We start from the raw sequence: 24,698 nt of genomic DNA on the forward strand, positions 1-24,698 counted from the left end.
TTTCTAAAATACTTTTTAATTTTATTGAGCCTGGACAATGAGTGTAGATACCAAAATAACAGTCATTTGTAGGTTCTTGGCATATAACCATTTTCATACGGTCTCGATATGATGATAATGGTTGACTATAATCTTGAAGTTTTAGTTTATCAAGCTTCGCACCGTGAAATAAAAGTTTAAAATTTTCATGAATAAGACAAACACAAACAACGTGAGTGCCTGATGCACCAGCAAGAACACATTCTGGTGGTCTTAAACTTGCGAATTTGAAGAAACCTATTTTTTCATATGGGTATTTTTCTAGAAACAATTGATAAATTTCGGTAAGGTTACCTAAAATTAAACGTTTTTGTTTCTGCACACGTTGACCATTCTCATACACAGATTTGTAATCTTTTTTGCCGGGTAATTCTCTACTGATACCTTGAATTCTAAAAAATTCTTGAACTTTTTTATTTGTAGTCTTCAATAATGGATGACCTTTATTCGAATCAGGAATAAATAGAATACCATCTTGTTGTACTTTCTGTTTCACTTTTCTTACCATGTAAAAAGATACTCCAAAGATATTTACAATTTTTTCTTTCGGCCAACTTGATGGAAGAACAGATAAAATTTGTAACTTTTCACTTAATTTACTGGCATTATCAAATTTATTTTTTAATTGTACTACTATTTCTCTTCCAGTTAGTTCTGGATTATCGTCAATAGTCGAATTATTATCTTCAGCAGTATCAAAAATATCCGTTGCATGTTCAAAGCATGATTGTATCTTGGATTTTATGTCATGTAATTTTTTCTGAGCATGAGTTTTCGATCGATCTAAATCTTTTTTTTTTGACCGGAGATAAATTCAATGTTTTTGAAACAGTATTAAGACGATCAAAATGAGTATCTTGTGAAGTGAAAGTTTCACTATTTGAGCTACAAACTTCAGATGTTGAAGTTGTAGTATTTGATAAATGCAGTTTTTCGGATACATTGGATGACATTTTTTTCAGCATCTCAAGTGAGCTTTGAATTACTACTGGCGTTTACTCTGGATCAGCTGTAATAAACATTTTAGCTGAATCACGATCTAAATTGTCCAAAATCTCTTCAACCAGTCCACTTCTTTTAACTTCTGCGGTTTGTTTAAATACTTTGGAATCAATTTCCTGGTGATCTTTTAAATCACTATGGATTTTTTAAAAACAGGATATACATAGTTTAGTTCCAGGAACAATGGAAGAAAAACTAACTTTACACTGATTGTATAACTCAAAAGAAACCACTTTTAATGATTTAAATACTTTCACATTATGAGTTTTATAAGGATTAACACAAAATTTTCGATTCAGAATGTAATGTGAACGAAATTGCTTATCATGTTCAGCACAAATGAAACTCACAACCGTACCACTTCTGGCATTTAGAGAAATGCAGTCTTCATCTGAAAAATACTGACAGTCTATTAGATTATCCTCAGAGCACATTTCTTTACTAGATATACCGATTGAACACTTTTTTTTCTTCTCCATAACGAACTTTGATTTTAATTTGATTTTCTCAGAAATTTATATTTACGAACAGACTCAGCAATTTTATGTTGTTGAAGATTAAATAACAACTCTCTGATCTGTATAATAATAATAATCACAAGAAATAGAGCCCTCTAGGGAGTTTTGTCGTGGGCTTTATCGATAATAGTGATTTTATTTATAAGTACATAGATGGCAGAGTGTGACACTTTTTCCATGATTTAAGTTTTAATGTAAAGCTAAATCAATAATGTGCAATTTTTGAGATATTTCTGTTTTTATATCCCATGAACATAAACAAAAAATTTTAGTGCTCGAACTTCACTAATCATGTGGTAGAATAATTATATTCAATAAAAAAGTTGAAAAAATTGAAAAAAATTATTTTGCTAAAATTCAAAAATTCGTAGTTTGAAAAAAAACACTGTTACGTTCTGGCTCTAATTAAATTTAAATAAAAATTTTTATTTAGAAATTTTTTTTTTGAAGTCTCGAATTATTTATTCGCCACAGTGGGCGAATAAACGGTTCGACACTTCTTATAATCATAAATAATTAATAAATTAATAAATCGTTACTTTGTTGGCGATATTATTTTTATTCACCGCCAACAATGTAACGGAAATCTCTTGCGATAAGAGAGTCGCCGTGGCTCGCGGATAGTCTAAACAGATGACGATGCATGAGACTCGGGCCACGACGATTCTCTCATAGGAAACCTGAGATGCAACGTTAACATTTTGATAATGTATAATACCAAGGAGCGACAGAATCAAGTCAGTCGATTGAAAGTCAGTCGTTTACAAAACAGTCGATCACAAGATCTAGTAGAGCCAAGAACTCTACACAAACCTGCTGGCTTGATCCTGTCACTCGGACGTGAAGCAAAATATATATCCGTATTTTATTCAAATACACACTCCTTATTTAAACTTTGGGCGCCGCTACGGGCAGCCCAAAAATCACATACCTCGTATTGGGCGCCGCTACTGGCAGCCCAATACTCTCACCTGTTTTGGGCGCCGATACGGGCAGCCCAAGCACTTCCTTTCCGAATCCAAAATTCATGCTTCGAGGCCGATGACGCAGGAGGTCAGGATGTGCGGTACAGCTCGGTCGCGGGATTCGAGGTGTTATCGCGGACCTCACCGAAGGTCATCCGAGAGTTAAGTCGGAGGAAGTTTTTGTTGAGCTTTCGAACTCATGTGTTGTTGAGCTTTCGAGCTCGTGTGTTGTTGAGCTTCCAAGCTCGTGTGTTGTTGAGCCTTCGAGCTCTGGTGGTTGATCGACCAATTGGGATTACTTTCCTCTACGAAGGAACCGAGTCTTCAAAGCTCGTCTCGTTCGCACCCAGAGGACGTATCAAGGGATTATTTGGGCCGACTTATGGGGCCCATAATCCCCACCATGGTAAGTCAATAAATTTTTTTGCATAAAATAAAAGAAGGTCAACAGCTGACGCACCTGGGGTCTATCGACACCCTAACGACGTCAACCTGGTTAAATTAAAAATATTCTGTCGGATTAATAGATAAGCCAGAATGTAACAACACCCTCCTGAAAATTTCAGAATTTCTTAAGATATGTTAGAGGTATAATGTAAAAAATTTTTAGCCAAAAATTTCACTGCGATCTTTACTTGTTACAACTTTGAAAAATTCAAAATTTTTTAATTTTGGTAATTTTCAAAATTTTTTTCCCAAAAAATTTTTTTCTCATACCTCTAAGTGTCCTCTTTAAACGCATTGGTGTTTTTTTTTTTTAATGTACAGTAAGTGATGAAATATTAAAGAAATAAACTTAAAAAATAGAAAAAAACAGTGAAATTTTCAATTTTGCTTAACTCTTGAGAAAAATTTTTCCTGTGGCAGAACTTTGTTTCATGGTGAGACAAAACTCTTCACCAAAATTTATCCGAATCGGAGGAAGTCGATTCCAACCACCTGACGATATGACATGGAATGACCCATATACAATTTTTTTTTCAAGTTATTCTGTATCAACAAATTTTCTAGAAAATTGGAAATTTTCAAATAATCGTGAGATTATAGTTTTCTATTCTGTTAGCGCTAACAGGATTTGCCATCGATTTCTTGTCGTTTTTACAAGGATTTCATAACAATATCTCTTTTAAGAATTCTTGCATTTCGCCTTACGTCACGCGGATAGTTTCCACCATTTTCTTGATTACGTTCAGGTATAATGATGACACTTATTTCACCTTCTCGTAAAATACAGATATTATGAATCACGCAGCATGCAACAACGTACTCTGCCATTAAATCAACCCTTGTTATTGGTAGACAATGTAATAAACTCCTCATTCGTCCTTTCAATAACCCAATGCATCTCTCAACAGTCACTCAACAGTAACTCGATAAGGAATAAAAAAATGTTGATGTATTTCATATGCAGAATTGCCTATAATATGACTATTTTCTGGGAATATATCATCATCATTTAAGTAATCTGCAACTTATGACACACGAAAAACTCTTTGATCATGAATAGACCCAGGATGTCCGACATAACAATGGGTTACCAGAGTCTTATGGTCACATACGAGCTGGAAAAACAATTTAACTGTATGTAAATCAATTTTTATTTTTTTATCAAAATGTATAGTTTGCTTAGAAATAACAATCGTTAAATACCTGTAACTGAATAGAATGGAATCCTTTCCGATTGATATAATCTACTGGATTTTATTTTGGAGCATTCATACGAATGTGAGTCGCATCAATAGCTCCGATTGTTTTAAGAAAGCCACTTGCTCTTTCAAATCCACGCATGACATCAATAGCACGATCTCCCGTAGGCCATTGTATAAATTTTGAGGCTTTTAAAAATAAACCGTGACAAACTCGACGTACAGCTCTTACGGCAGTGGCTCGTCCGACATTAAATCTGTCCTAAACTGACCTACAATGAAAATTAAAAAAAATATCTAGTTTAGTTTAAACTTAATTTAAACTGAATTATATTACATGTACATCCTGGAACATTTCGAACTGAATTTTTTTCGATTACATCATGTAAATAATTGGATATGTTCCTTGAAAGTCTAAAAAATCAATGAATACCTACATTAGCCCATTTATGTATAATAAATCACTGAATGTGATTTATCATTCGTCAGAACTCATTTTACATGACAGAAAATCACTCACCTGAAATGACTTTTGAAATCTTCACCTGAATGACTATTAATTACATTTTCATAATTAACAATACGTGCCTAAGTTTTCTCTTTTCACGATCGTAATTTAGTAAAATTGCATCCCACTCTTCATCTGAACTAGATGAAGTATCTTCTGAAGCATTATTGCGATGCATCAAATAATATCCAATTGGCGCCGTAAAAGACATTCTGATTATATTTAAACGTCAATTATACAAATACTCTACTAAAATGAAATATAAAAAATTAAATCGTATATTTTTTTTAATTACGTCAAGTTAACTAATAGTTATTAAAATTTATTATTCAAACTTACAAATAGTGACCTAACCTTTTTAACCTCCTGCTTCATATTTTTTCAAACTCGCCATTTGTAATTTTTACATCAACATCAACGCTCCATAATCCGTTCCACTTGAGTTTATGATTGCAACGCTCGCAAACAAGTGGAACGGGGAACACCGCGGTCGTGAGCGTGATCGTTGTGAACGCTTAGTAGAACGCACCCATAGTGACAACTCCAAAATTATTATGCGATCATGCCATTGTGCTGAACAAACTTGTCGAAGACTACAATTTATTGATCTTGAATTTGTTGGATCACTGACACTAAAATCCCATAATATGACTTAGTACGGGCAGCTAATTCGTAACATCGGCCCATTACTGCACTGCTGGAGTATGAGCTGTAAATCGCGGAACCGTGATATACGTGCAATCGCAAGCGCTACTTGCTGTACTAGGAATTTATTACACACACAAGCGGTCAAAAATCAACTAAAAATGGCCCATACTACAGTGTCTGGAGATTTCGAATTAAAAGTGTGTTCGAAAGTAAGTCATTAACTTCACGCGGACCATGAAGAGACACCGTAACTCATTAACTTTACGCGGACTATGGAGACAGACCGCTCGCTCTCAGCATTCCAAAGCATGGCAATTGCAAAAACGAGCTTCCCCCGCCTCAATCGAGACTTCTCATTGGCCAGTTCTCAAGTTTTTCTCTTCTCCTCAAAATCCAGCGATCTCATTGGAGCGCGGGTGCCGATTTTTCTTACTCCGCAGAGAACATGCTTGAACCCGACTCTCGGGTATAAAAGAAGGGACGCTCAGAGCGGCAGCGCATTCGATTATTTTGCTTACTTGATTTGACGAGATTAAACAGTTGGACATTCAGAACGACAGCCTGACTAACCTATAAAAGTGAGAAATTAGATTGTTTTGATTGAATAATTACCATGAAGCCAGCAGCTTCGACTACAAGAATCCGAAATAAAAAAAGGCGTCGTACACAAGAAGACCCTGACACCAATAAACAAGTGCCGAAAAAACTTGACACTCAAAATGATAGTGCGAATCTAACAAGCCTTCCCGGGGACAACATGGATGACGAAATATTTTCCGACACTTCAGACGATCAAGATGACAACATTAAACATTGCAAATCAGTTCCAATAGTGGTAAAAACTGAAGGTATAACTCATGACAATTCAATTAAAATAAACAAAAGCTTCAAGATCACCGCGCCAAAAGCTACGCTCAAACTCGCAAGAGACAATATAACAATATATCCATCTAGTAGACTCGAACATGCCCAAGCTAAAGCATATCTAGAAGATAAAAACATACAACATTACACATATACTCAACAAGAAGACAAAGAGAAAAATTTGTGATCAAAGGACTACTTAAATTAGATCCAGCAGAAATTATAACTGACTTGAAACAGCAAAACGTTTATCCAATCAAGCTAGTACAGATGAAAACCAAGACAGGCACAGAAAAAATGTATCCATTTTATTTTTTATCGGTCAGTGCAAAAGTCGAATCTAAGAATATTAACAGCATCAGACATATAGATCCATACATAGTCAAAATTGAAAGATACCACAACTCAAGGCTAATTACTCAATGTTACAATTGCTAGCTATTTGGGCATGGCTCAAGAAATTGCTTCAATCTTCCAAGATGTGTTAAATGTGCTGGAGCACATAAAGCAGCAGATTGTCATAAAACAAAAGAACAATCATCTAAATGTGCAAATTGTAACCTCAAACATTCAGCAAACTATAGTGGGTGTGAAAAATATCCAACATATCTAGCAGCCAAAGAAAAGCGAAGAAACCTGAAACGACTGCAACATGAACCAGCACCAGCACTAAATTAAACCAACTATCTACCTCCAAGATCATCATCGACTACAGAGCAGCAAAGACAAACACCATCAACAGGACAGCAGAACCCTCTGCAACAAACACCTAGTAATTTAAGATATAATGAGGTAACAAAAAATAGTAGTGATATTGAATTACAAGAAAAAATTGAATTAGTTAGTTTGTTAGTGAGTGAATTAAAGATACTTGATACTCTTTGCGATATTAAAAAAATCATAAAACGAGTTAGGACATTAAATGACTTACTTAGACAAAAACAGCTACAACTTCCAGAGTCTGGAAGTGATTGGTTTTAAACCCAACAATAGTATTTTCATTTACTCAGTTTACTGTCGACCAACAAGCGGCAGAAAATTGAATAAAATAGATGGTAATGACCTTAATCAAATCATGAATAACTTACATTCAGTAATAATGATTGGTGACTTAAACTCAAAGAATCCGTTTTGGAACTGCAAGACTAAAAACTATAACGGTACGGTATTATATAACTACAGCAATAGTAATAACTTAACCATCGAAGCACCCGACTGTAACACACTTTATCCCTTAAATAATGGAATCCCAAGCATAGTAGACATAGCCATACTAAAAAATATCCTGTATGTAACCACAATAAATACCATAAACGACTTGGACTCAGATCACTTACCCATAATATTAGAAGTTAACTATAGAAGCGACATCGACCATAAAAAAAAGACTTTTCTGAAGTATAAAAAAGCAGACTGGAACAAATTTAGACCAATAATTAATGACGAACTCATCATTAAACCAAATTTAAAAACTACAGACTCTATCGACAGTAATGTAGCTGACCTGATCAACCTTATCAAAAAAGCAATCGACTCATCAATTCCTAAGACAGAATACACTCCAAACCATACTCCTTTACCGCAAGGCATTATTCAGCTAATCAAATTGAGAAATCAAAACAGACGACTTTACCATAGAACTGGACTCTGCATCTATCGATCAGAACGTAATAGAATTTCAAAAAACATAAAAGCAGCAATAATTGAGTTTAATGATAAACGTTGGACCAGCAATTTAAAGAAACTAAAAGTCTCTGACAATACATTATGGCAGACAGCCAAAGTACTTACAAAAAAATCCACGAACATAACACCTACACTACATGGACCGAATGGACTAGCCTTCTCAGATCTAGAGAAAGCCAACGTCTTAGCACAACAATTTGAATCGATTCACCACCTGACGGAAACAGTAGGCAACAATAGAACAGAAACGCTAGTAAAAGAAACACTCAGATCAATTAAGCAAAAACCAATTGACCTCGACTTAATCACGCTAACTTCCCCAAGAGAAATCGACAGCATAATTAAAAAAACAAAACCCAGAAAAGCCCCCAAGCCAGACGGCATTCAAAACATCGTACTAAAAAACCTACAAAAGAAAGCACTTGTTCAGTTAACCTATATTTTTAATAGCTGCCTACAACTATCACATTTTCCAACCGCTTGGAAAACAGCCAACATATTAGCATTTCAAAAACCGGGAAAAGATAAACTCTTTCCCCAAAATTACAGACCAATAAGTTTACTCCCAACTCTCAGTAAAATATTTGAAACAGTCATCCTCAATAATATCAAACATAATTCGAAAAACAAAACAACGTTCTAACGAGTGACCAGTTCGGCTTTAGAGAAAAACATAGCACAGTTTACTAACTAGTAAGAATAGCAAACTATATTTCCAATAATTTTAACACAAACAAATCTACCGCAATGGTTCTCTTAGACATAGGGAAGGCTTTAAACACCGTCTGGCACGAGGGACTTGCTTACAAACTGTATCAAGTCAACATACCCATACACCTTATCGAACTAATTCAAAACTACCTAACTAATAGATCATTCCAAGTAATAATTAATGATACTCCCTCGCTAAAATAAAATATAGCTGCAGGAGTGCCTCAGGGCTCAATATTAGGACCAGTTCTATTCTTATATTACATAAACGATTTATATGGAGTTGATATAACACAAACTGCCTAATTTGCCAATGATACAGCACTATTCACTGCTTCCTGTTGCAAAAAACAAGCCATCATACTCATACAGGAGAGACTGGATGAACTACTTGCATATAACGATAAATGGAAAATCAGGATCAACGCTGCCAAAACAGAGTTGATTCTATTTTATCATAGAAAAAAACTCAAAAAGACTGGAAAAGATCTCTTTATTAATATTGATAATGAAAAAATTAATAGAATAAATTTCACTTCAATTAAATTTTAAATTTTATAAATAAATAATAGTGTTATTAAGTTGCAAAAAATAAAAATAGGGTGTGCCTGGACCAGCCCCTCAGGCTGGGTTAGTGCACGTAGGCGCCAGACCGTTTCTCAAAAACGGACAAAATTTTTATCAGGGGGAAATTTGCGAGGGAAAATCCGAGCGAGTACAGCCAGTAACAAGGCGGATTCAATCGAAAGAAATAATAAAAAAAAAAGAAATAATCAAGAAAAGAAAATAATATACACAGTTGAAAATATTTAAATAATAAATGAAATTAGATATAGCAGGAAAAGACCCAGGAAAATAAATATAAAGTATTTCCCCGAGAATTGTTGGATCCAATTATTTACAAATAAATTATCAAAAAAAAATCTTTGATACAATATGTCACTTATTACAAATTATAATCGTTAATAAACCCCTGGGGGTCGACTCTATACAATGCAAAGAATTTCGAATTTAAATCCAATAAATAATATAAAGATATAATAATAATAATTCCCTTAAACAAATTAGACAAAATGTCAACAAAATATTTATCACCACCTTGGGTTACCCCTTTACACTTTACAGGGGGAGAAAGATACGGTGCACACTCACTCTCAATATCAATTCCCAGAAAATCATTACATAAATTATTTTAAATAAATAATTATTCCTCTATCAATAATTATTTATAATTAAAAAAAAAATTATAATATCAATTACTTGTCCACTGGGGTACACAAAAAAAGAAAAATATAAATAATAATTCGGGGTTAATTAATTAAATAATAATAATAATTGTAATAAATTATAATATAAATATTAATAACAATAATAATAATTCCACTTAATAATTATTATTATTTGCTCAGGAATTTTTCCTGTGAACTATTACGTCGCCGGCTTAGGAATTTATTTCCTTAGCCGGTGTATAGCTATAGCTATAAGTATATAGATATAGGTAGCTATCGATATACGTAACTATCGATACATCTATATAGCGGACTACCGCAACCGCGCAATTTCCAATGCTAAATCGCAAATTAAACAAAATACGCTTAATTTAGCATCCCCAACTTCTTTTATATATAAAAATGTACCATTCAGGGGTGGTAAAGTATAAATCCGTCAAATTATTAGACTCGCGAATTCCAACATTCCCCGGGGAGGTTACAGGTAACAATGCATGGAGAGAAATCAAAGTACTTACTATTTACTGCTTCAATTCCAAACGGAAACTCAGATAACCACGTACCCGGTGAATTTAACAAACAAACTTTACAAGCGTGACCACAAATAACAATGAAATTAACCGCAAATTAATTTATACACGAAAAACGTATCAGCAACGTAAAATGAGAAACAGCGTCTACTCAGTTGTACTCTCCGTACCTTTCTGAGTACTTAATGGGCCGGCCACTTGTTGGCCACCCACGTGGCGCAACAATCGCCCTTAATTATCATTATCATTGTTACCTAGCCCCGGGCCTTTAAATTAATTAAATAAATTATAAAGACATTTTTACCCCACCTGAATGATACAAAATAAATTAAATTCATATACTTAGTATGCATTTATACCAAAATGATAATTGTAAAACTTATATATAATTAAATAATAATTATTTAACACTGCATGTTATCCGTCGATATTGCAGGGGAAAATATCGATTTTTCCTCTCCTCTGTGGTGACTATTTTCATTTCCACAATACCTGGACATCCAATTTAAACTAAACAAAATAAAAACAATGATTGGGGCATAATGTGACCACACATTATGTCCCCTGAATAACGCAAAATCATAAATATTCCCTTATAAATAATAAATAATAAGTGTAATTATTTTTAAATTAAAAATTAAAATTTATGCACACACGTGCTCTCAGTCATACCGCGCGCATGCGCGAGCAAACGCTGTCTCACCGGCGTGGCAACGAAATGCCCGCGTAAACATTCAAATTTAAACTTAAACACTATTTTTAATTACTTATTTCTAATTAATTATTAATTTATTTGAATGGTTACGTGACACTAATGCACCATTTAAAATTAAATATAAATTGCCTCACAACTTAATATTCTAAATCTTGTACATACTTTGTAGCTCTAAGTTCTAATGTTAAGAATAGGCTAAGATTAGTTGTTAAGATTCACAAATAAAAAGTACAAACTACAAGTATAAAACAAAATATAAACGAAACTTATATATTAATTTTTGTAAAAGTCATAAAGAAGATAACAGCAAAACTAACAGCTTTTTGTATTCAACCTAATCAGAAATAAAGAGAATTTTGAAACTGAAACTGAACTGAGGCAGCGCATTCAGTTCTGACCAGTTATACTGTAAGGAATTCTTCAGATAGCGAGCAAGGCTATCAGCTACTAACCAACCGAAGCCTGTTCAAGTGCGCAAGCTTGAATAGTCTCCAGATCCATCTCTATAACAATCAGTTCTTTTTAGAACTACGCTTTAAGTTGGCTTAGCTCTTTTCAGAGCTAGTCAAGTAGACCTCGTCTAAACGTAAGACTTATCAATCTTGAACGGTTCTTCTCAGGACCTCACAACTGCAGCTCTCTCGTAAAACGTAGAAAACTAAAACGGTTTTTCTTAAGACCACAAAGGCCTTTATCAAGGCCACCATATTTTTAACGTAAGATTCACTTTAGTGCATAAACTATCCACCGGTAGACTCCTCACTAAACATAGTGACACTTGGACCTGTGAAAAGGTGACATTTTTCCGATGTCAAGGAATATTTTGACATTAGCAGAAGTGAAATTAAGTGTTCCAATCATTTTACTTTTAATGGACGAAAATATTCACAAGGTATGGTTGTCATTACTGAAATTGATGATAATAATAATTCATTATTTGGTAAAATTGTGGACATAGTCAGTGTTAATGAACAAATACTTTTTCTCATGTTTTCACTGAAAACAATGTATTTCGATGATCATTATCACGCATTTCGTGTCACCATCAATGATACAATGGATTTAGTTAAGAATTTAAGTTTCATGTTGAATTTGGTATCATGTATCTTAATCTAAAAAAAAAAAATTTATACTTTGTAGCCGTTCGGCACTTAGTTCAATATTCTGTTGACTATAATAAAAATTTTAATCACTGTTGAATGAAATTAAAACTTGTTGACATGTCATTTATACTTTAGTTGTAGGCCACAAAAACTATTTTTTCGGTAAATGTAATATCGGTAGAGATTACCGATTTTCGACAACAGTTACCGATTAAAATCAGTAGAGATTACTGATTGGAAATCAGTAGCTGCTACCGAAAAAAAATCGGTAATCTCTACCGATTTCAATCGGTTGCCCCTACCGATGACCAATCGGTAGCCTTTACCGATTATTTTTTTCCGTGTATGGATATATATTTTTAAATTGACACTTTGACATGTAATGTAATTTACATAAAAGAAAAACTAATAATTGGGTTAGATATTCCAATTTAAGATAGGAATTTATTTACTGAGTAATTACAATGGATATAAATGAATAGAATTTGTTATTTCGAGTAACTTGGTCACTCATCAATAGTGAGAAGTATTTTAATTTAAGTAATTATTAATTAATATTGGTTTCACATGTATGACGTAATCTTATATCATAAATATCTGATTATTTTGTCAATATTTTGGTGCCTTATCGATAGGCCAAAATGATTAAAATATTTCCAGAAAGTTATTCATTCATTTTTCTAGAAACTGATAAAATTGCTGTTATGATAATCAATTAATAAATTACTAGAAGTCTAAAATTTGATAATTTGTTGAACTCGGCTCAGCTTGAAATTAACAAGATATGCATTTTGGATAAGCATTAAATATCATTGAATCCAAATATTTTACTCCGAAACCAATACCCAAATCGCATACTTTTCCAAATCTTATTATATATTTATAGTTTGGGTTTCATTTGCAAGTAAGACTACTGAAAGTTTTCCTTCAGCAGTTATAACACAGGACTTTGATAGAACTCTTCAAGCCTTTAGTTATATGAGTATATTCTCAGTGGTAGTTCAACCAAACTTCTATGCTTGCACAAATTAATATAATAACCAAACTTTGTGATAATTTCTGGGAAAATTGTTTTATGTTCAAATGTTTTTGGGAAATCCATCGTGTATAAATGAAACTCGTAAAAGTGTGAAAAAATACGTAACGTCCGGAGATATCAAATGGGTGTCCACATGAAAAGATAAATTTAAACTATCTTATGTATCAGAAAATCAAGGTCATGATCTCCATCGTATGGCTATTTATAAAAATAACGAAGACATGGTGAATCTTTTGTTGAAGCACAAAGCTAAACTTGAATGTGATCTTGATAAAGACAGTCTTCTTCATTTGGCTGCTGGGACTCGAAATGTGAATATATCAATTATTAAGAGCCTTCTTGACAGTGGTATGGATGTTGATTCTAAAGTTAATGAGTATGAAAAACCTTTACTGTATGCAATTAGAAGGAACAACATTAATAAGAAGAATTCTTGTGTGAAGGACGAAAATCAGTACGATACCATTAAATTTCTTTTAAAAAACGGTGCTTATATAATATGTCGTGCTGGCTATGATCAGAGGGCGATTCATGTGGTTATAGCTCAATGCAGTGTATATGTCGTTCAACTTTTTTTAGATTATGGCGAAAATATTAATGGCACGTTTAATAGGGGTGATACTTCACTTGTTGATGCTTTGAAGAATAAAACATATTTGAACATAATCAGTTTATGACAGAGAACCACTCCCCCAGGAGCTGATCCGTCACTCTGGCGACCTTCCAAGAAGGGCGCCACTAGGAGTTTTTTTCTCGGTCTCCTAGCACCGGAGTAATGTATTATTAATTATTATAAGTGTGAGGACAGGTGGATAAAGGAATTGGTTTTCGATTTATGAATAATTTATTTACTTATTTATTATAATTGTACTAAGTTTACGGTAATACACACACGCACTCCAGTTATCTTATATTTTACTACAAGTGTAAGTCCCCCGGACTCTCAACACCTGGTGAGATTCCCACGTAAGTCCCCTGGACTCTCAACGTAGGATGTCTGAGGTTGAATCGGGCGACCCTGCCTCAATTACTAAATTTACCTTCGGTTCCGCACCTTCCTGGCTTGCTACCTTGGTACCTGGCGTCTGGCTGGTGTGACCACCTCGCGCTAAGGAGTTGTTGAGCGTGCAGATGCTGGCGAAACCGCCTCGCTATCCTCTTATCGCTTAGCTGGCGAAACCACCTCGCTAGGGTTAGGGCGTAACTGGCGTAACTGCCTCGTCACCTCTCAGAGATGCTACCTGTTCGTTAGCGAGTGCTGACTGACTTCGAGCGGTTTTGCGGCGTCTTTTATAGTGAATTGTCACCAGAGGTTTTCCCTTACCCTTGTCTCTGGTGACGTTAATCGGTTCTTCTTCTTCATCTGGTTCGCCTTCCCCTACACTCACTTACTCACTATACTAAAACTTAAAATTCTACAATATGTGACTGACGATACTCATCCACGATACTCAGTCGATTGTTATAAATAATAAGGGAATAATTAATTATTTTACCCTGTTACAAGTTTTATATTAGATCATACTGCTTGTGGTAATTATCGTCCTCGGAGGGGTACAACAGCTCTTGAATTTCTTGATTCTAAATATAATAAGTATCAGACGGAAGATGAATATTTTCAGGATGCTAGTGAAGTTATCGTCAAATATATAGTGATATTGATGGCTTTGAAATTAGATGTATCTGAAGATAATTTTTACAGAATTACGGCATTTCCTAAAGGTCAGAGGAAATATATGAAAAGGTGCGCAGAGGAATTGTCACGATTAATAATTCAAAGAGTGGACAAAACTACGATTCCATTCTATTATATTTTAACTGGAAATAATTATAATCTTGCGATATATTCTAAAGATGCAAATGCAGTAAAACTTTTGGAATCTGCATATTGTAAATACCGATTTCCACTATATGCAACTTCAATCAAACGTCAAATTCGACTAGGATTGAGGAGAAGCCTGGAAAGCTATGGGTCCGTATCAGCGCGAATATTTCAGTAGCGTATTTTCACAGGATGAGGGTACTATTGCTAATAATACTTAGTTGAAAGTGAGTCAGATGGATATATGAGGTAGAATGGAACTGGTTACTGGTGATGTCTTCCTAGACAGCATAGAAAAACTACCACATAAGATGACAGCAGAACTTGATGGTATTCTTTGCTCCATGGCTAGGTCCTGCGTCGGATGTCTTGTCAAACCTCTTAAAACTAATTTAATTTCTGGTTATGTAAAGGTATTTTTCCTGAGGTGTGGAAATCGTCTAAAGTATGCCCGATCTTTAAATCAGGTGATAACGCACTGGTACCAAACTACAGACCAATTTCTATTATTTCGGTATTCGCTAAGATTTTTGAGATGTTAATTTATGATAAACTCCTAGCATTCTTCAAACTTAATATATCAGAAGCCAAACAAGGCTTCTTCAAGCAGAGATCAACAGTCACCAACCTGTTAGTATTTACGCACTACGTCTATGATGTCTTATCTTCGGGTGGGCAGGTTGATATGATTGAAACTGATTTTGCTAAAGCGTTTGACAGAGTGAATATTTCAATTCTTACAGAGGGACTCAAAGACTTAGGTATACCTGAACAACTTCTTAACTTACTGTCATCCTATCTTACTAATAGGAAAAACAAAGTTTTGTTCAGTGGATATTACTCTAATGAGTATATTTCTGGCTCAGGCACCCCGCAAGGCTCCAATCTAGGTCCCCTTTTATTCCTTGTATTCATTAACCCGTTACGTGAGCATATCTCTTGTTTTTTTGAGCTTTTTGCAGATGACGGAAAGTTATACTTAAAAATCAACACAATTGAGGATTGCAAATACTTAGAAAGAAATCGGGACGCATAGAGAGCTACTCCGGTGCAGAGATAATTAGCTCTGTGTAAATGAGTCCAAATGTCAAGTTATGACAATCTCCAGATCTCGCTCACCGGTTTTATGTGACTACTATTTAAATGGAGTAAAACTTAATAGTGTATCAGTATGCAAAGAGTTGGGAGTACTGTTTGACTCTCGATTTACGTTCAAAGAGCACTACAATAGCATAGCTAGCTCTGCCCTCAAAACACTTGGCTTCGTTATTAGAACCACGAATAACTTAAAGAATATTAAAACTATTAAGACCTTGTATGCATCACTTGTACGCCCAAAGTTAGAATATGCATTTATAGTATGGTCCCCAATTTATAAAAACCATATAATTGAGATTGAGAAAATACAGAGGAGATTTCTTAAATATCTATCTTATCAAAAAAATGGTGTATACCCTGAAATGGGTACTGATTATTTACAATTATTTAACGATGCTGGTGTGCTGACTTGGGAGGAGAGGAGGAGTTGTGCTACTATTTTGTTTGCGAAAAATTTAGTTAGAGGACTTTTTGACTGTCCAAAGCTTCTTCAACAGATGCCTATACTGGTGCCATCATGTAACTTAAGAGTTATTAACCTATTATATACACTCGTAGCTAAATCAGTATTGGCTCAAGCTGCTCCTTCATACAGAGTAGCACATCTATGTAACCTGATTATGAAGAAAAGTGATCGAGCTTGTGATATATTAGGGTTCAATCAAGATCTATCTATTAATGATTTAGCATCTGTTTGAACCTCACTAAGAAGCTAAAAATACCCATAAAACCTCGGACATTATGCAATTCATAATTAGTAGTTATATTGTAAATTACTGGATAAATGTTCTTGTAACTATATGGCTTCGAGAAATTACACCATCCTAAGTAAACGTTTTATGGATTATGTATATTATTTTTTATCTGTTGCCAATAAAAATGTACTTAGTGGCCCTTTCAATGGCATTTGCTGTTGGGCTATTGTTTAAATAAATAAATCAATAAATACGGAGGTAACGTCCCGAGAGAAAAGCTGAGGAATATGAGACGCCAAGACTATCAGCGTGCAGTGGGACAACACTAAAAAGGAGAATCCGGATCTAGCAGCTACAGTGAAACCGCACGTGAATACGTTTCAGTTACAGCACTAAGACGGGAAATTTTCTGCGAAAGAAGGTTGGTCAGTTACAGTATTTTGAGTGTTTACAGGCTAAGATAGTAGAGTCAATATATAACCAATGTTAATTAAATAGTAGATTTTAACTGTACTGTTTATGATAATAAAGTTCCATTCCAGTGTTACGTCGAGATCAAGCGGGAAAATAATCAGTTAAAAGTTTTATACAATTTTATGTCATACAGAATAAATTTTATTTCTCGCGCGAAGCAACTTTCGTTCGGTAGTCTTTTTTTCTGTTGCTTCTTATTTTCGACAGCTGCACAGAAGGCTGAAAACGGAATTTCTAATCAGACCACCCAAATGCAATTGTGTGAGCCGAGCACTACTACATTAAAATCACAACAGAGGTACAACTTAAACGCCGACTAAGAGTCTAGCACAAAGAGTCTCCAACCACGACTCTTTACCTCCCGCAGAGTGCCACCAAATTTTTACTAGCCTCTGTTTGCCGCGGCATCCGGTCTTTTGTTCAATTAGGAGTCGATCCATATTCTAATAATTTCTATGTACGACAGTACACATATTCCTCTTCAATAAAAGAATATAAAATCGCTGTAACGTCTTCAATGCTAGTTTTTGTGGCAGCTGTGTCAATATCAAGACGAATGACTTGTTTCGTAGCTGGAATACATAAAAACGCATCTGGTATAACAGCTAGACAATAAAAGTCGAACCAGTTTAATTGCCCGACAGCCAATAAAATTCAGTTATCAAAGTCTTTGTTAAAGTTGATGGCCAGCCAACCGTGACGCTGTCTTTGATAAGAGCCAACCCTTCCCGTTTCATCTTAATCACCTTACGTGTCCACCAAATCTGTAGTCACCTGACTCGGCGCCCCTCTACTTCTCATACCTAGTTCCAAGTCCCAAGACAGAATACTTCTCCTCTAAGTGACACCACCCAACCACTTCCTCTATTGTATTCTACCTCCGATCCGCCACTCACCTTATCACCATATTGACGACCATATTGATTCGCCTTCCTCTAACGATCCCTCCATGAGTACCCAAATAAGAACAAAGACCGCGAGGATATATAAGGTTCGAAATCGCCTTCATCGTGGATCATCGAGAGTCTCCATTGTGCGTTCGTCTCGCCTTTTGTCTTCATTTTTACATTTCTTAACACCGATTATATCATCTAACAGCTCGGAAGTAGTCAGATCTATTCCAAATTTATTCTTGGTTTGAGACTCCAGTCTAATTTTCGATATATTTCCACTGAAATTCAGGTGCGGTTTAATTCCCAATAGCGAATTTCTATTATCCTCTAAAGCCCTTTTTATTATCAATTCTAGAATACAATAATTGGCCATTCTCGAAAGACGGGGCCTCATTCCGCATTTTTGGTATATTCAATTGTATTCGAGCAATTATCGCTCTAGTTTAGAACTCGCGATTACGCGCATAGTGCGGGCGGAATTAGGAATTATCTAACCTTCTGTGCGGGCGCGAATCTAAATTCTTAAATTCAGTGAAAGTGATTGTGAATAACCCAGCGCCACCGGAAAAGGGCCGACCACAGCGTGATCACCTCCATTCAACGCCAAACGGGAGGGCCCAACTTGCTACGGGGTGTCTAACCAATTTTCCAGCCAACACGGAGCTACAGCAGCCATCACCTGTTGTATAGTAACAACAAACATCTTGAGACTCATTAAAAACTACCTGTATCTGTGAATCCTGAAATGTTTATTTGAGCACTAAGAAAAATGAATATATTCCTGACCTATATCCATGCTCAGCACCAAATATCGTAGTCCCCGTTACCCGAATAAAGGTTTCAAGTGTCTTGACTCGAAGTGAAGGGACTGTCTTGTGTTATGTCTGTCTGGACGTTATACCAGTTACTATATTTTTCTGCTGATTATTAATTATTCACTTACAACTCCTAAATAAAATTTCATTGCCGAAAACAGCGCATCATATTATAGCTCAGCTGAATACAGAAAAAACAATCGGTCTATCGGTTGACCCTGTGGGCCAGCCCTAAAACATCCCGCTGTTTTCGAGCTCAAGGAGCTTGAAAACATTGTTGCGAATACGTTTTCGAAAAAAAAGTTTTTTACCATTTTTTCTCCAACGATATCTCTCAAACGAATTGACCGATTGAGACGTTTAATGTAGAGATCGGTTAGATTTTGGAATCAATCCATTGAACGAATTAAAAGTTATCCAAAAGCAATATTTTCGAAAAATTTTTATTTTTGGAATATCTCCGAACGCATCTTACCGATAAAGCTCAAATTTTTTCAGCTTCTAGATCTAAACAAGCCGCGGCGAATGACACCTCAACGTTAAAAATCGGTCTATCCGTTCAAGAGTTACAGATATTTACATCCATACGTACGTACGTGCGTACGTACACACATACATACACTCAGATATCATCTTGAAATTAGTCAGAATAGCTTCCTGGAACTTAAAAATGTCAAGATCTAATAGGATATCGATTTTCGAAAATCGGATCGAAATCAATAATTTCCCGAATTCTTGAAAATTTTCAATTTTCTTAGCGAGAAGTTAAAAAATAATTATAATGCAACAGGTACCTCGTCTTGCGTCATATATACAGTTAAGTCCCGGAAGATTTAAGTTACAGAGTTTATGAAAAATAACGGTTACGACCCATTATAGAAAACCTATGTAAGTGACTGGTATCCACTGACTTAGGCAATGACAGACTTACTATTAGTATTTAAGCCAAGGACCGGACTAGGTTCTAGTATTGAAGACTAGGGATACGAGCTTTACAGTATTTTTCAGGTTCCGGAAGCTTAATATAGGTCATCAGCGATAGCAGTACCAGTTAATAGAATCAATAGTTGAAACAGGAACCGGACAAGAACAGGAAATAAGACTATGTTCAAGATCAAATGAAAGAAAAGAAGGAGGTTCCAGTGTATCTATAACAGGGATATGCTGCTACTCTGGTCGTCCTTTATCAAGGGTGCCACTGGAAGTGATAACGGCCTCCCAGAGCTGGATCGTAGATCATCAGGGTCGGTGTAAATTAATTAATTGTAAGAGAGAGAAGAGGAAGGATGATTTATAATAAATTTAATTCACTTTTATTTAACCTTTATACCTTTTATTTATTTACGTCAATTACCTTTGACAAACCTTTTCTTTTAAACCTTTTAACCTTATAACCTTTACGACCTAATACCTTATAAACCTTGTAACTTATAGACCTTATAAACCTTATACCTTATACATTTTACCTTATAACTAACGTCAACTACCTTTGACGATTTTAAAACTTATTCTTGTCAACTACCTTTGACGATTTTCTAAACCTTAACTAAGCCAACTACCTTAACTACCTTTGGCATCATACACACACGCACACAACTTTATTGCCACTACTAGCCAACTACCTTTGACATTTATTTTAAAATCTTAATTTAAAATCGACGTACCTGACGAATCTTAATTATCAATAATTTTCCATACCTTGATTCCCTGGGTCTCTACACGCACACACTCACACTAGTCCCCTGGACTAATTTCCACACACACTGACTTTGAATAATTTTAAAATGGCGTCCGGCCATCAACTTTCCCGCCACACTTTTACAATAAATTAATTAATTAAAATTGAGTTTAAAGACGATTTTATTATTAATTGATTAATTTTATTGATTCCTCACTATCACTTTTATTAATTTTCATGATTATCTTTAATCGCAATAATTTTCCGTCAGTAATCTCAATATCACATTTACCCGATTCTTTCAAGTATGCGTCACTGACTACTTTTGACTTTCCTCGATTCTTTACTTTCCAGTTAATTAATTTTCTTTTATTATTATTAATTTTAATTACGATAATTTATTAATTACTATTATTTAATAATTTGATTATTAATTAATTGTATTTTTATCTCTCAGACTTCTCGCGTCTGTTTAATCGATCATTCAATTATTTATTGGTTCTTTACAATTTTTATTTTAATTATTCAATTAATTTCATTTAACTATTTTAATTAATTTTACTTATTTAAATTAATTAATATTATTTTACTCGGACTAGATCACGGAATTTCTGGCTTGTGTTTTACACAATGGGCCTAGAAATTTCTACGACGCAAAAATTTCGGCAATGGCCTGGAATCGTGAACGACGCCCTGGATCCAGCTGAAGGGCCTGGATCCGTTTAGACAACGTCTGGCTTAAATTATTTTTAACAAAATTTACACTAATTAATTTATTACGAGCCTAGACGCGGATTAGCCCGACGAACGACTAAGTATTTTTATTGAATTAAATTAATATTCTGGCTTGGACCTAGAAAATTAATTTTATTAATACCTGATGTAAATTCTGGTGTTTTCTTCTGTTGCTTTATCTCCGTCTTGTAGTTCGTCTCGTCGGTTCCTTATCTCCTCTTGTCTCTCAAAGTTCCAAATTTTGTCTCGTACTCTCCTTCACCTGCTTTTCCAGAATAATTAGTAATAGTTATAAAAGATACCTGCTTATGGCCTGGTATCTGTAGTATTTATAATTTATATCGCTTGGTTCCACAATTACAGAATCCAAGTAAATAATTCATTAATTACCTGCGGTTTAGTTGAGCGTCTCGATCCATGGGAGGTCTGTCCGGTTGTGTCCCGGTCTCGATTTCCACCGACACTTATAATTATGCACCTACTCGACTAGATTCGGCAACTTCCGGAAATCTGGAAACTCCTACTCACAACTAGGGGGGACTGACGGACAGGCCCCTATAATTACCACTCCTGACGATAAGTCGTGCTCTACCCTGGATAACCCTGGGGTAGTTATGGTTTTTATCGACGGAGCGCAGAATAGATAATTATGCTAATCTGAACGCGGAAAATTCAAATTTTTCCTGTTACATATCAAGAAACCTTTCCAAGGGAAAGGCGAGTTATGACGTTATTTTTCGAATGAGGCTTAGATTAAAGTTAACCTCAAAATCACTAACTGACTTTAGGGCATAGTCGAGCATAATAACTCAAGACAATAATTTAGCTTACAGTAATTAAGAATTTTTGATACAGATTTTTATTAAGTTAACCTTTGTGAATTAGAAGGAAAGAATCAAGGGCGAGAATTGAGCAATGAGCGTGCAGAGTTTATCATCTGGAGCTGGAAATATTGAGTAAGTGGACAAATCAGAGTAACCGAGGAGTGGGGATTGAGTAATTGCCACCTGGTTTCAACTGATGTCAGGATGCTTGCCTGACCCTATGAGACTTCCGTGTGGAGCGCGAAGGTCTAGCTGAAATGCTAGCGCTTCGAAATACGGACTATGGGTTAGACATATAAGATCAGTTTTTTTTTGTTATTATGATTGGCAGGACTCAGCGATAATTTTGTGACCACTATCTCTGTGGAAGCTGCTATTTCTGGTCATTCTTGGAGTTTTTGGTTTTTGTGGTAGGGGTGTGCGAATATTCGAAATTTCTAATAATTCGTTGCGAATCGAATCAAATACTTCGATACAAAATTCGAACCGAATATTCGAACTATTTGAATATTCGAATAGTTCGGAAGATTCGAATTGTTCGAGAAGTTCGAATAGTTCGAATCCTTTTCGAATCTCATTTCAATTGAGATTATATCGTCGTTACTACATTCACAACTACATAATTACAAATTCTTTTGTGATGTAAATTTATTTAATTATTTTTTAAGACACTAAGTTGGCTTACGCTATTGAAAATATTCAGTAGAACGTGTGAAACTTTAAAATAAAATTCTTTTGGAGTAATTCAAAATATTTTTTTATTAATCAATTAATTGGTTTGTTTTTTAAATTTTCATTCATCACTGACATACTTAAAATAACGCCAGCACACAAAAAAAAAAAATTGTCTGTACACCAGGCGCCAGCTATCTGCGGGCATGTTTTTAGACCCGCTGAATACGAATTTCAAGTCAGTTTAGGCCGTCCAGCCTTCAATTTCGAGTAAATTGCAAAAAAACGCCAAAAAATAGCGAAAATTCGATGTTTTGGCAAGAAAAAAAATTTTGAGATCTAAGGCAAGCGTAATTTTCATGTATTTTGATCTGTAAAATACTAATTTTGATTGTACTTTAATCATAAACCATTTTAAATCTAAAAAAATTGTAAAAAATCATCAAAAATTGCAACAATCGAAGAAAATTGGGATTATCTTAGTATAAAAAATTTTGTGGACCCGGATTGACGAAGATTTTTATGTAATTTAATCTGCTTGATCTGATTCTGCAATAAATTTGGCCCATAGTCCCCTCAAACATTCATAAAATTGCGAAAAATCGACAAAATAGCAGAAAATTGCTGCTGAAAAAATGGAAAAAAATCTTGTAAACACAATTAAATGAATTTCTTGTATTTTTTATCTGTAATAGGTAGATTACTCGGCGCGATACCGAATTGGTCTGAGTTCAATTCCTAGTTCGGGCTATCTATATTGTTCTCAATTTATCTATGAATTGTCTTATTAAGAAGGTTGTTTGCATGGTTAGGTTTCCACTATGGTTAAATGGTATACCTAGGTATCAAGGAAATTGGAATATCAACATGATGGCAGACTATTGCTGGACATTCGGAAGAGATCTACCATAAGAAAATAACAAACGATAGAGTATCCATACGTCGATCATTTAAAAATAAAGGAGTTCAATACCACCGGAAAACAGTTTAAAAGTTGGGAAAATCATTCTTCTAATTCTGTTTATACATCATTTTCATAGATTTTACAATTTATTTGCATTTTCAGATTTTAATCTTGTATTTTGTTAATAAAAAATACAAGAAATTCATTTAATTGTGTTTAAAAGATTTTATTCAATTTTTTCAGCAGCAATTTTCTGCTGTTTTATCGATTTTTTTGCAATTTTATGCATGCTTGAGGGGACTATGGGCCAAATTTATTGCAGAATCAGATCAAGCAGGTTAAATTACATAAAAATCTTCGTCAATCCGGGTCCATAAAATTTTTTATACCAAGATAATCCCAATTTTCTTTGATTTTTGCAATTTTTGATGATTTTTTACAATTTTTTTAGATTTAAAATGGTTTATGATTAAAGTACGATTGAAATTAGTATTGAACAGATCAAAATACATGAAAATTACGCTTGCCTTAGATCTTAAAATTTTTTTTCTTGCCAAAACATTGAATTTTCGCTATTTTGGGGGGTTTTCTTGCAATTTACTCGAAATTGAAGGCTAGACGGCCTAAACTGGCTTGAAATTCGTATTCAGCGGGTCTAAAAACATGCCCGTAGATAGGTGGCGCCCGGCGTACAGACATTTTTTTTTGTGTGCCGGTGTAATTTGAGTGTCTTTATTATTTTTTATTCCATGAAAAATCTGAACATGCTCGTAAGGAATTCCGAAGACGACTGAGCATACGAGTTCTCCTACCTTCCATTACCTTCTTTACCTCAAGAGTCACTCGCTATTAGTGCTGTAAGATAGCGCACTACATCACACACAG

General features: G+C 34.7%; 1 pseudogene; it reads right to left on the reverse strand.

Moving 5' to 3' along the window:
• Positions 1 to 3,622: 3,622 nt before the first annotated feature.
• LOC130672960 (putative nuclease HARBI1) lies at positions 3,623 to 4,312 on the reverse strand (annotated as a pseudogene).
• Positions 4,313 to 24,698: the final 20,386 nt, after the last annotated feature.

The sequence above is a fragment of the Microplitis mediator genome, chromosome 1 (assembly GCF_029852145.1).
Source record: "Microplitis mediator isolate UGA2020A chromosome 1, iyMicMedi2.1, whole genome shotgun sequence".
Lineage (NCBI taxonomy): Eukaryota > Metazoa > Arthropoda > Insecta > Hymenoptera > Braconidae > Microplitis > Microplitis mediator.